Raw genomic sequence first — 14,314 nt, 5'->3', positions numbered from 1 at the left:
TATGGTTGGGTTTGAATTCCTCCCCTCCCCACGTAATTCCTTCCCCCTCTAAATCATGATTCCCGCAAAATCGTGTGGGATAGCATTTGTCTTAGTTAAAAATTAAAAATAAAGGTAAAGAAGCCCGCAAAGTCGTGTGAGATAGCATTTATCTTAGTTAAAAACTAAAATTAAAGTTGGCTTAAATTTAGACAAGACAATATTGCAGTCCTTGCCCATGTGTTGAGTTTATCGCGTTTACAGTCAAGGGCGGAACTACAGCCAGGCTTCCCCTGACCGAAGCCACCCCTAAAAGTTCAAAAGTCCAATTTTTTGTTACCTAACTTAACTTGGGCCAAAAATCCTATGTAAAGTTTAGGCGTAAGCCAGGGGTTGAAAATTTCCTAAGCCAGGGGTAAGGGACATTTCTAGTTCCACCCCTGTAATTACAGTCACGTGATCACTGGATAATTTGCATTGACAAATACTGCCATTTAAATCCTGTATCGTAGAAAATAATAACCTCTTTAAGGAGAATGTGAATATCGTAAGATGAGATCAGTAGGTACACAACAAAAAAAGAGTTTGAACCATGTTTTAGGGCATACTGAATAAAGGCAAAATAGGGTTGGAAATAGCAAATTCAATTGCCTCTTAACCAAATATTTTTGGTAATGGCAAACCTACCTTTTCTGTATTAGTATTAATAACTATGAATAATTTTGATTAGTGTTTAATATAAATGATTAGTGATTAAGATAATTAAGTTATAAAAGTTTGTGCTGATGATAATTTTTGGGGAAGAAAAAACAAGTTAGGTTTTTCGGAGAAGAAGAAGAAGAAGGGGAAGTGAGGAAAAACTTGTATTTTAATGAGCCAAAGACGGAAGATGAATACAACGATGAGAAACCCAATGCTAACAATACACAAGTATACTTCCAGATTATGTTTAATTTCATTTGTGTATGTTGAATTCATCAAAAAATTGATTTTTTGCACCCAAGTTCGGCGAACCAGAGATAGGTTCGGCTTGATATCCAAACCTAACTTGTATACTACAGAATATGAACAGTTCGGCTTACTCGAAATATAATAGTTATTGGCCGAACTTATACTATGTAAATTACGACCTACTTACTAGTTAAATTTTCGGCTAATAAAAAAAATTCATTACAAGTCGAACCTTCTCTTGAGAGTTAGGTTCGGTTTTCACTCTAAATATCGTATCAGCCGAACCATATATATTTCCATGTTCGGCTCGTATTCAAAAATCATATCAGCCGAACATGTTGCTGATTTTCTATAAAACACTTAGATTCATACACATTTAGGTGTTAGGATTTTTATTACATATGTTTTCTATTGTGAAGCCTTTTCATAGGATGAATCAAACAAAAAAAGTGGAAATTACTAAAAGTGTTAAGAAAGTGAAGTCTAATGATGAAGAATACCAAGGTACGAATTCAACTCATTAAAACCAAGGAGATCTTATCTTCACCTTCAAGATAATGAAAAGAAAAATACAACGCAAAAAGAATGAGGTCATTCCGACATCGGACGAAAAAGTTATTGCCAAAACAAGATCGAAAGACTTGAATGTGCAAAGAGAAGGTTCGGCTGATAATTCAACAACACGAGCTAGCCGAACCTAGAGCCTGCAAATCAATATTTTCGAAGTGTTTACAGAGAGCGGTTCGGCTTGAAATTGATCTAATCGAGTCAACCGAACCTGACAACCACCTGGGGTGAATTTCACTTCTCAGGTTCAGCCGGGAAGGTTTGCAAGGTATTAGTCGAACCTGACACTGTTCTGGGACGTATTTAATATACATTTTGTGGTTCAGCTAAAAACTGATATTTACTGTTTAGCCGAATTATTGATAGACGCTTTCAGGGTGAAATTTCAAGAACAGTTCGGCTCAAAACTCAACTCAATTATCAGCCGGACCCGCTACTGTGACCGTCAAAACTCCTAAATTTTTAGTAATTTAACTCATTCAATTCATGAAAAACAACAAATAAGAGATTGGGTTTGTTTGGAATACCTTCTTATCCTCATTTCAGGAGTTTGAGCTTCAAATGGTTGAATTTCCGATTCAATTCCTGGTTCAGTTATAGTTTTTACACCTTCATCTTCAATTGGTTCTTCTTCTTCAATTCATGGATTAGAAGACGATTTAGAACACATGACGTTTGCTTTTTTCTTTATACGATCCATTATATAGTTCAATTTAATCGATGATCAAATTTTCATGAATCGACAATTAATTACGGTGATGTAAAAAAAAATCTGAGAGAGAAGGAAGGTGGTTCGGCTGGAGGAAGAAGAAGAGATGTTTAGGATAAAAACATTTTTTTTTTTGATTTTAAGTTCAAGGGTATATAGGTAATTGAACTACCCAATAGACACCCTTTATAAGGTCACCTAGGATGGGAAAACTATATTGTATGCCTTGAAATTTTTTGGTATGCCCTAAAACAAGGTTCAAAAATATATGCCGAATAAGATTACGATATTGGTTGGGCTGGGTGAGTCATTCTCTCGCTGAACATTACGATAGAACAAAAAGACTTGTATAATCTAGTGCTGGGGTTCGCAAGAAACCATAGAATTAGAAAGGTCGGAACTCGGAAGCATTGGATTAGACGGACATAGTAAATGTATTAAAATTTACAAAGCCAATACTTCTAACATTTGTAAAGACGCAAGAGTAAAAACAAGTCTGTCACAGTGATATTTTCTCGAGCTCAGTCAATTTCACAGTGCTGAAAACAGAAATCTGAATGAGAAAAATGCCAAATGATACTCAGCAACAAATGCAGGGAAATATCACAGGAGACCGTATATAAGATCATCTGGACTCATTGTCAATATGAGTTTCCATTGGCTGTATGGAAAGCAACAGATCAAAGCTCCATCCTTCATGAAAACTGAACCAAGATGACGAACAATTCCCTACAATACAGGATCTGAAACACTTGTGTCCAGAAAAAATTAGCCTGCAGAATTATGCAACACAACATTTTACTGCATCAGTCCCTGTAAGCTGAAAAAAGCAGCGATAAACAACCAGTATAGAAGTTTCGGGGAACAAATAACAGTAGAAACCACATTACCATTTGGTGTTGTATTCTACAAGCTGCTATATCACAAGGATCAGGTCCACAGGTACTCTACACTAGACGGCCAAACAACGCATGGAATATAATCAAGATCCTTCTTATTCATATTATAGGTGCCCATCCATCATGATTTTCAGATAGGCACAAAAAAGAATGGGGCAGTTAGAATCAGGTAGTGCAGTAGCTTCCTTCAATTAAGTTTCAAAACTTGGTATCCATCCAAGATGTTTTTCAAACTTCCAAATATGTGTAAGAAAAAACAAGGCGATTAGAATGTGGTTATCAACTAATGCAGTAGCTTCCTATTAAAAAAAGTGTAAAAAAAGCGGCCATCCTTCATTCACGAAGAATAACAACATTTTTTCTGCAGAATTACAGTAATCTCTTTGACAGAAATATTTTGGGGTCTAAACTACACATAACATAATGTTCACTCTAGCACAATCAAATACACATAACATAAAATCCAATACACATTTTGTTATTTCACTGAGGATTTGTGAAGCTCTGATAAATTGAGCTTTCCTTTTTGGATATATTACAACTATCAAGTGCATTTTAAGACCATAATATCCCTAGCAATACGCAAAAATATACAAAAAAAATAATATCATGATCCTGAAGTTGAAACGAAGAATTACCTGAATACAGCAAATCCATTTTCTCCTCCTCTCACTCTCTCTACTACTAAATTACCCCAATTTCATACATTTCTAAAAAAAAAATGATTCAATCTGACCACTAATTCATCATTTATGTTTGCTAAATATCGAAAACAAAAATCAATCATTGAACTAGCTGAGTAAATAATGTTAGGAGATGAAATCTGAAAGGAAGGAACCATCGGAAACCTTCGGTATGGGAGGTCTGGGAAAGGGAGCAATCTAACAAGTCTTTTTTCCATTCCATTCCGAATACACTCTCATACCGAAAGCTTACGAGAGCTCAACCTACCTTTCATACCCATCTCTATCTTCTTCACTCCCGATATTCATACATCTGAGTACGGCTGACTTAGCGGCGGATTTCCAATCTAGTTTCTCAAACCCTTTCTCTCTCTATACTAAACTCGAGATGAGTAAGACCTAAACCTTTTATAAGGTTTTGTTAGTGCGGGGGTGGGGAGTGGGGAGAAAATGGTAATTTCAGGAGGAAACAATGTGGTGGGGGGTGGGTGGGGGGTGGAGTTGACTAGAGATTTGAATCCGACTCATCACCTCTCGTGGTCATAGTCAGATATATTGTTTTACGAAGAGGAAAAAAACGGTTTAGTTCAAAAATATGGTTTAGTCCATCCCGAGTTTACTAGGTGTAAGTTGTTATTTAAAAAGATGTAAAGACATTTCTCTCTTTCGCACGGTTTTTATATTGTACACGTGCAGAAAACTAAAACCGCAATGTAGCTGACGTGTTGATTGTGGTCGCGCCATGTTTACCATTTCAATAAAACTAAAAAAGATAACGGAAAATAAAAACCATTTTAATCACTGGGAGAAAAAAAAAAGATCAGAGAAAAAAGACATCGGAGAAGAAAATCAAAAACCCTAAACCTAAACGAGTGAAAACCAAATTCATCAGAAAATCTTCATCATTAAAAGTCATTGATGAACACTACAGTAGCAGAAACATCATGGTGAAGAAGAAACAACAACAACAAAAAGTCCAAAATCAGCAATAATTATAAATCAAAAAGAATTGATGAACAATGGGTCGAAAAATCAACATTTATTCAAGTAGTTAAGAAGAAGAAAAAGAAATCAAGACCTTCAACATCTATTCAAGTAATAAAAAGTTCAAAAACATCATCAGTTAAGGAGAAAAAGAAATCAAAAGCTACTCAAGTAGGAAAAGGTAAGATCGTCTCCTTCTTACATGTTGTTTCAATAACTATGGTTGTTGTGTATATATGATAGTTTTTTTTCCCAGATTTGTTGTACCAGTGTACGGATTTGTACACCGGCATGCTATTTCAGCAACATATGACTCGTTATGTGTGTATAGAAGCTTTTTTCCAAGATTTATTGTGATAGTTTACAGATTTGTACATCAGCATGTTGTGTCAGTGACATATAGCCTGTTGTGTGTGTATAAAAGCTTCCTTTCCTAGATTTTTTATGATAGTATACAGATTTGTGCACCAACATGCTGTCTCAGTGACATATAGCCTATTATGTGTGTATGATAGCTTCATTTCCTAGATTTGTTGTGGTTGTGTATAGAGTTGTACACCGACATGTTTTTTCAGTGACATATGGTCTATTGTGTGTTTATGATAGCTTTCTTTCCCAGATTTGTTGTGATAGTGTGCAGATTTATACACAGTATGGTGTTTCAGTAAAATATGACCTTTTATGTGTGTATAAAGCTTTCTTTCCCATATTTGTTGTGGTTGTGTACAGATTTGTACACCAACATGTTGTTATAGTGATTTATGGCATGTTGTGCATGTTTTAAAGTTGCTTTTGTTAGATTTTCGTATGAGTGTACAAATTTATACACCAACATGTTGTTACAGTGATTTATGGCCTGTTGTGTGTGTTTTAAAGTTGTTTTTGTTATATTTCTGTAGGAGTGTACAGGTTTGTACACCAGCATGTTGTTATAGTGATATATGGCATGTTATGTGGGAGTAAATGTTGACCTTGTTAGATTTCTGTAGGAGTGTGCACAATTGTACACATGCGTGATATGTCAGATTGGTATGTTGTGTGCGGGCATGAATGTTCGATCTGTTAGATCTATGCACCCCTATTTGAGTGCACATAGTGGTACACCTATATTATTGTTTTGTGGTTATTAGTATTATGCTTCTTGGTTCTTATTCCCATTTGTTCATTTCGTAGATAACAAGAAACCTTACAGATCATGTTTCCATGCACTCAGTGAATTTTGAATAAATTTTTTGAGGACGACGAAAAACAAAAAAAAGAAAAATCCTGATAAAGTCTGATTCACTGAGTTTCAACTAGAAAAGCAATAGGAAAGCCCATTTTGGCATGTGGTAGATATCTTCATGTATTTTAGTTGTCAAATAATAGTATCCTGACCTCGATCATTGAGAACCTCGTGCTGATAACGTTTTATGAAATAATTGAGCTTTTTTTATAAGCTTACTCATGAAAGATATATGTTAGTACATACACTATAAGGTGGGTATATATATTTTTTTTAAGTACTAGTAGGAGATGCAAATTAAGTGCTATTATAGAAAACGTATTCTAAAGTAACGAACATGGAAGCATGTTTTGTTATTATGAAATTGATTTTAAAGATAAATCAAAACTTTGAAATTAGGTTGAATTACGAAACTAGAGCTAATATTTTAAAGTGAAGATAATAAATCAATGGTTAGTTTGATTAAGCAGCTTTTCTAAGTAAATTTAAATAATTCAATCAATTGTTTCATTCTCTGGTTAAAGAATTTGTTGTTGTGATGATTGGTAATGATGTCGATCTTAGCGAATTCAAGGGGAAAGTTTTTCTTTTTGTCCATGTTGCTTTCAATTGGTATATATTTCTCCTCAAATTTTGAATTGTCGTTGTTTTTGTGTTTTTATTTCATTTTTTTAGTGGAGTTTAAAAATGAAACAGTGAGTTTCCAAGTATGAATTAATTTTTTTTTAAAACTTCTTTGTGTTTAAATGGGTGTGCATCTAACTGGAACGGGAACGGGTAGAATGTTAGTATTTAGTCCACCTCATTTGTATATTTGGTACTTCCTCATTTTTAACAACCCACTCTATGTACAATCAATTTTTTCAATATATTGGGATAATTAGAAACTCAATCATATACATTCTCCAACTGCATTCTAGGTTACATATTAGATGAACGATGTACTCTGGGATTGAGGGAAAAACAAAAAATGGAAACATATTGGATTGAGGGAGAAACATAAAATCGAGACATGAGTTTTGTGTTTTAGGTTGAGATTGACGAAGCCAAATCGTATAAATCAAGAATAAAATAAAACCTATAATGCATATACTTGACTTTCGGTTATCTAATCTTCACTTTGGCGGGTCTATAACAGCTTATTGGAAAGACACCTATTGATAATAACCAATTTTTCATGTGAGACTACTCATACAGATTTATTATGATAAATGAGACATGAAATTGAGTTGAAATATTTGTTGTTCTCCTAAAAATTGAATAAAATTTTTTGTTGGTGTTTTAGGGCACGAGGGTATAAAAGAGCATCGTTAATAACACTGATGTAACACAAGCAAGGTAAGAAAATCTAGATATAAGTATTCTTCACGAGTAGTATATACAACAAAGTAATTGTAGATAGATGATTATTTTTATTATCTTGAAAGAACCACAATATTTTTTGCATATACACACTACCTACTGCCAATGCTGCCTCGATATACAACTTATCCTCTAAATATTGAGATTATTGGTTTACTTTCTCTCTCTTCTATTGAAGATAATCAAAGGATTTCCCTAGATCGTCAAATTTTAAGAGGTGTTTTATTCTTGAGATTGTTGGTGTGCTTGAGATGGATGACGAATCCTTACACTTGGCATTTGGAATTGAGATTGAACTAAAATAAACATTTTAGATGTCATAGGATCTTAAACCTTTGTTTATGTTAGACACATTTTTGTGTCTGAATTTTCCTCAGTGTCTCTATTGCTAGTGCTTGATGTTGTACTTACTATAGTGTTTTTATGTTTGTGTAGGTGTTTTTGGAGAAATACACTTGTGTGGAAAAAGTTTCTCAAAAAGTACTATTTGGACCCCTGGAGGACATTTGCTATACGGACCCCAGATTTGGCTAAGGGGCACCCAAGGTTATGCGTAGCCCAAATTCATCCTCATCACCCAAATTTTTCCTCAGCACCCATCTGCTATTTGCACCCCAGAACAGGATAAGGGCACTTCATCTTTAACATTTCAAAACTGAATTTTGGCGGGAAAATAAAAACAGAACTGCGTGATTTCTCGATCGATATTTGAAGGAGTTCTGGGTCGATTAAAGGGCTGAAATTTGTTGGGTAGTTGTGATACGTCCCAAAAAAACTATCATGAGTGATTAAATTGGCTAAATTTGGCTAGATAATTCACGAGAAGAAAACAGGGGAGTTTATTCTCGGAAGAGGATATCACGGGATTTACGCGAGCAGCAGAGGAGTTTGCACGTGTTTGAAAGACCCTAACAACTATTTGGAGTGTGAAGGAGTTAAATATGGCAATTTGGAAGCTTCAGAACGCGTGTAGAGATCAAAAATCTGAATTATTTCCTAAACTGGCCGTGAAGAATAATGGAGAATTATATGAGGTTATTACGTGAGATTTTGTTGTTGCTGGGTTATAAATAGGTTCTGGAATATCATAGAAGGTTGACGGAGAGTTTGGGAGATTATAGAGCAACATAGAGTCGAAAAAAATCAAGTTCCAGAAATATTTTTCTGCTGCTGTTCATATGAAGAACGCGAAGAACAGACCATCCAAGACAGTCGTTCTTCAACAGTGGAAACGACACACGAGCGTGGGTCGAGAATCAGCGACAATATTGTTTCATCGTTCTTTTCAGTTTGTAACACTTATAACTGTTGCAAACCCGGTTATCTTTGTTTCTCCCATTTCATCATTTGTACACCACCTTTGAGCAATAAAAAATGAATTTTGAGCGTGTTTTCCTAATGATGAGCTAAACCCAATCCTTGGGGCGACGGAGGAAGCCATTCTCTCAAGAATTATGTGTAATATTTATTTTATAAATTTATGCAATATTTTTATATGATTAATTGCATTGATAAAAAATAAATTAGATGATTCTTATTAATCAAATGTGTTTTCTCTTGATGATGCATGCTTAGTTTTAGACTCTTGATGCGTTATACTTGCGACTAACATTTGATATTTTGGGAATCTGATTTTGGAAATACTTTAGAATCGAATCAATTGTTTAAATTGCATGATTTAAATTAATTTAGAACCACATAAGTATTGATGAATGGTGAAATCCTAGATCCAGCCTCTCCATAATTTTCACAACATATCAACATTTATTTTCTTTATTTTCTTTGGTTTTAAAATTAAGTCTAAAATCTATTGCTTTCACAAGTCTCAACGAACTTTTTACTACAACTCAATTAAAAATCACATCAATTTTTGGCGCCGCCGACGCGGACTTGTCTTTAGGCTAGAGTTTTTAGATTTTTTTTTTTAGGTTCTTCTTTATAGATTTTGGAATTTAGAGCGAAAGAAAAATTTGCCAAAGCTTTTGGTGAATACTTAAAGATTTGGAGTAAAAGCAAAGCGAAAGGAGCGAAAGAAAAGGAGAATAAAAATTAATTAAAAAAATAAAAAAGAGAGACAATTTTTTATTTTTTAGAATTTCTTTTAGGTTATCTTTTGTTTTGCACTTTAATTTTGGACTTTGGGACTTTTTTTTAACCCTACGGAAGGGTAGTTTAAATATCAATTGTTTGCAGAGAAGGACGGCGATTACGATATCGCCTTGGCCCCTCGGATTCGTACATGACATAGGAGTCGTGGCCCGAGTCGACTACAACGGTTCATCCCCCGTCTGTTACGGGAGGTAAGTTTGTCGAAACACTCGTGAATCCCCTGTCAGCGAGTTATTGTATTCCTTCGTTTGCATATATGCCGACGATTTGAAAACGGCTGCTTTAATTTCCTAGTAAAGGGCAAGGACTGGCCATACAAGATAAGGGTTCGGATTTCATCACCGTTCCCTTCTTGCCCGCCTTAGGAAAATGAAATCAAACACGAACCTAAGCCTAAAATTTGACTAGAACGAGACCTGTAGGGTAACAAGCATAATAGGAAAGTCATTCGAAAAATATTGGTTACTCTTTTAAGCATGCTTCAAAGTTCATGATGGTTTCTGTGAGTTGAATACGCTTCCTTGTAACACCGGTGAGGCCTTGGGTATCAAAGCTCCACTGAGCTTCCCTCGTCTCGATTCAACTTACTTAAAATCGGATTGATTCCAGAGGGGTTTTGCTTAAATTGTAACGAATTCCCTTTCGAAGGATTAGAAGTTGGTCTAGAAACAATCTAAGTGGAGCCATCATGCTTTTTGTTTGCTAGAAATCAGTAGGTTTGTTGTGGTGGAGTCAGCCTTGTTTGTGTTTGCATAGAACTTCCCTTCCTTTTAGGATTTTTTTCTTTTTCTTTTGTTTTTTTAGTGTATGCTGAAGGTTATTAAAGAGCGGGCTTGGAAAAGAAACACTCTAGGTTGTTTGATTAGTGATAAGCCTAGTAGTTCTTCTTGTGAAGGCGGGGAGCTCGAAGACTCTTCTTTTGAGAGCCCTGTTTTTGGAAACTTCAGTTTTGAGAATCCGTCTCTTCGTGAGGAAAATACCCCTAGTACTTCAACTATGCCAGCGAAGGCAACTTTGAAAGATTACATGTTCCCAACTAGGTCCACCCGAGCTTCGTGCATTAAATTTCCAGCCGCTACGGCTAATTTCGAGATAAAACCTAGTATTCTTCAGATGATCCCGATATTCTTAGGGAAAGATGATGAGAACCCTTATTTTCATATTAGGGACTTTGAGGAAATTTGTGGGACAATTAGAATAAAAGACCTTACTGATGAAGTCTTGAAACTTAAGATGTTTCCCTTTTCCTTGAGAGATAAAGCCAAGACCTGGATGAAAAATCTACCATCTGAATCCATTGAAACATGGCAGGAACTTATTGCTGCTTTCTATATGAAATTCTACCCTAAGCATAAAACTGCGTCTGTTGGGCAGAAAATTAGTGCTAGTGGGCAACAAGAGGGAGGGTCTCTTTATAGGTTCTTAGAGAGATTCAATGATCTCCTATCCCAGTGTCCTCACCATGGATTTTGATAAGATGAAACTCGTAGAGATTATTTATGATGGTTTAGACTATTCAACCAAAGTCATGGTTGAGTCTATGCGCGCTGGTGAGTTCACTAGTAAAAGTGCTGATGATGCTTTCACCTTCTTAGGAGATGTCGCTGAAAAATCCCAACAATGGGAGTCTTGTGTTGAACCCCCCAAAAGAATCTTGGTCAATAGAAGTAGCACCAATGTGGTAGATACAAGCTTCGGGTCTGATGCTAAGTTTGCTGCTTTGTCTAGAAGGTTAAAAGCTTTGGAATTGAATCATCCTAAACATAGGTCTCTTGTTGAACCTGATGATAGGTTTAGAGCCTCTCAAGTGTCTAGTTGTGGAGTAGAACCCAATAACGGGGAAGGTCAGGTTAGTTAAGAGCAAGCCCATGTTGTCTATAACAATGCTAGGTTTGAGAACCGTCATAAGTTTGACCCATACTCAGAGACTTACAACCCTGGTTGGAGAAACCATCCTAATTTTTCTTGGTCTAAGGGTCAGAATCAAGGACAGTCTAGTAATTCTCAGCCTCCCCCAGGTTTTGGTTATGCTAATAACTCTTCAGGTCAACCCCAGTTTCAGAATGAGAAAAAGATCTCCACCTTAGAATAAACCCTTACTATGTTATCAAAGAACAATGAGATGTTATCAAAGAACCACTATGGTTTTCAAGAAGAAACCACACAGAATTTTAAGAATAATTCCCAGTCTCTTGCTAACTTAGAACTTCAAGTCGGCCAAATATCTAAGTTTCTTAGTGAAAGAGAAGATGGAAGGTTCCCTAGTCAAACTGATCCTAACCCTAAAGGAGAGAAATCGTACAATCATATGAATTCTATAACAACCCTTAGGAGTGGAAAGAAAATTGACAATAAGGTTGCCATTCCTGATAGTGAACATGATGTAGTTCACCCTTCTGAGCCAGAAAATGAAGAGACTGATAGAGTCTCCAAAGAGACCAATGAGGGTCATGTTGAGCCCGACTTTATCCCCAGAGCCCCGTTCCCCCAGTTGCTAGTTCCAACTAAGAGGGAGTCCAACTTTAATTATATATTGGTGGTTTTTAAGAAGGTTACTATCAACCTCCCATTGTTAGATGCGATTAAGAAGATTCCCGCTTATGCCAAGTTTCTTAAGGATATGTGTACGCGAAAGCGAAAACTTAGTGTCCAGAAGAAAGCCTTCCTAGCTAGTCATGTGAGTTCTATTATTCAGAATACCACTACTCCTAAGTATAAAGACCCAGGGTCCCACTATTTCTTGCACAATAGGTAAATACCGTGTAGAAGCTTTGCTTGACTTAGGAGCCAGTGTGAACTTACTGCCATACCATGTGTACCTTAAGCTAGGACTTGGTGAGATGAAACCTACCCAGATGACACTTCAGTTAGCTGATAGGTCCGTTAAAATTCCTCGTGGTGTGATCGAGGACGTTCTTATTGAGGTCGACAAGTTTATTTATCCAGTGGATTTTGTTATCCTAGATACCCAACCTGTCCCTGACCCAGAGAACCAAATACCAGTGATTTTAGGTCGCCCGTTTTAGCTACATCCAATGCGATCATTAACTGTCGAAATGGTATTATGAATTTGTCTTTTGGTAATATGACTATTGAGCTGAACATTTTTAATATTAGTAAGCTACCCTCTGAACTAGATGACTCGAGCATAGAAGAGGTGAACATGATAGGAACATTAGTCGAGGAGTCATTACCAAACACTTTGTTAGAAGATCCATTAGAGAAATGCCTAGCCACTTTGGGATTGATTTTGATGATGATGATGTGATTAATGAGGTGAATGCTTTGTTAGATCAACCCCTTTGTAGACACTATAATGGATGGAAACCTAAGTTCGAACCCTACCCGTTTCTAGTCTACCCTAGTTCCTTCGTTAGAAAAGCCTCCTAAGTTGGACCTAAACCATTACCAGATTCCCTGAAGTATGTGTTTTTAGGCCCATCTGAAACTTTACCTGTGATTGTATCCGACTTGGATAGTGATCAGGAAAGTAGGCTAGTGATGTCCTTCAGAATAACAAGGAAGCTTTAGGGTGGACCATAGCAGACATTAAGGGTATAAGTCCTACTGATTGTATGCATCATATCTATTTTGAGAGTGACACCAAACCTTCTAAGGAGATACAACGTCGACTCAACCCTAATATGAAAGAAGTATTTCGAACCGAAGTTCTTAAGATGTTAGATGCAAGCATTATCTATCCCATTTCAGACAGTAAGTGGGTCAGCCCCGTTCAGGTTGTTCCCAAGAAATCCGGTATTACTGTAGTCCAGAATGATAACAATGAGTTAATCCCAACCCGGGTGACCACGGGTTGGCGTGTCTGTATTGACTATAGGAAATTGAACAAGGTCACTAGGAAGGACCACTTTCCCCTTCCCTTCATCGACCAAATGCTAGAGAGATTAGCTGGACGTAGCCATTATTGCTTTTTAGATGGATACTGCGGTTGTAATCAGATTGTCATAGCCCTAGAAGACAAAGAGAAACCACTTTTACCTGTCCCTTTGGTACCTTTGCGTATAGACGCAAGCCTTTCGGGCTATGTAATGCCCCTGCGACCTTTAAGCGTTGTATGCTGAGCATATTTTCTGACATGGTAGAACGGTTCTTAGAGGTATTTATGGATGATTTTTCAGTGTTTGGTTCGTCTTTCGATGAGTGCTTGCATCATTTGTCATTAGTTTTGACTAGGTGTAAGGAAAAGAATTTACTGCTTAATTGGGAGAAATGTCACTTCATAGTTCGTTCAGGAATTTTTCTAGGGCATATCGTATCTTCGAAGGGTATAGAGGTAGATAGAGCCAAAGTTGACCTCATTAAAACTTTACAGATCCCAGAAACCGTAAGAGATATTAGGTCATTCTTAGGGCATGCAGGTTTTTATCGTCGATTCATTAAGGATTTTAGCTTAATTTCTAGACCTCTTTGCAATTTGCTTGCAAAAGACGTTAAGTTTGTCTTTGATGATGCTTGTTTAGAGGCTTTTGAGAAGCTTAAGAATTTACTCACTACCGCCCCTATAGTCCAAGCACCCAACTGGAACCTACCCTTTGAGATCATGTGTGATGCTTCAGATTATGCTATTGGTGTTGTGCTAGGTCAGCGAGAAAATAAGTTACTTCATGTGATTTACTATGCTAGCAAAAATCTGAATGATGCCCAGTTGAACTATGCCACTATGGAGAAGGACTATTAGCTATTGTGTTTTCCTTAGACAAGTTTAGATCCTACCTCTTAGGTTCTAAGGTCATAATCTTTACTGATCATGCTGCTTTGAAGTATCTTCTTTCCAAGAAGGATACTAAACCTAGATTGATTAGATGGATCCTATTGTTGCAGGAAT

The sequence above is a fragment of the Papaver somniferum genome, chromosome 2 (genome assembly GCF_003573695.1).
Source record: "Papaver somniferum cultivar HN1 chromosome 2, ASM357369v1, whole genome shotgun sequence".
Taxonomy (NCBI): Eukaryota; Viridiplantae; Streptophyta; class Magnoliopsida; order Ranunculales; family Papaveraceae; genus Papaver; species Papaver somniferum.
This window is presented reverse-complemented; position numbering follows the sequence as displayed.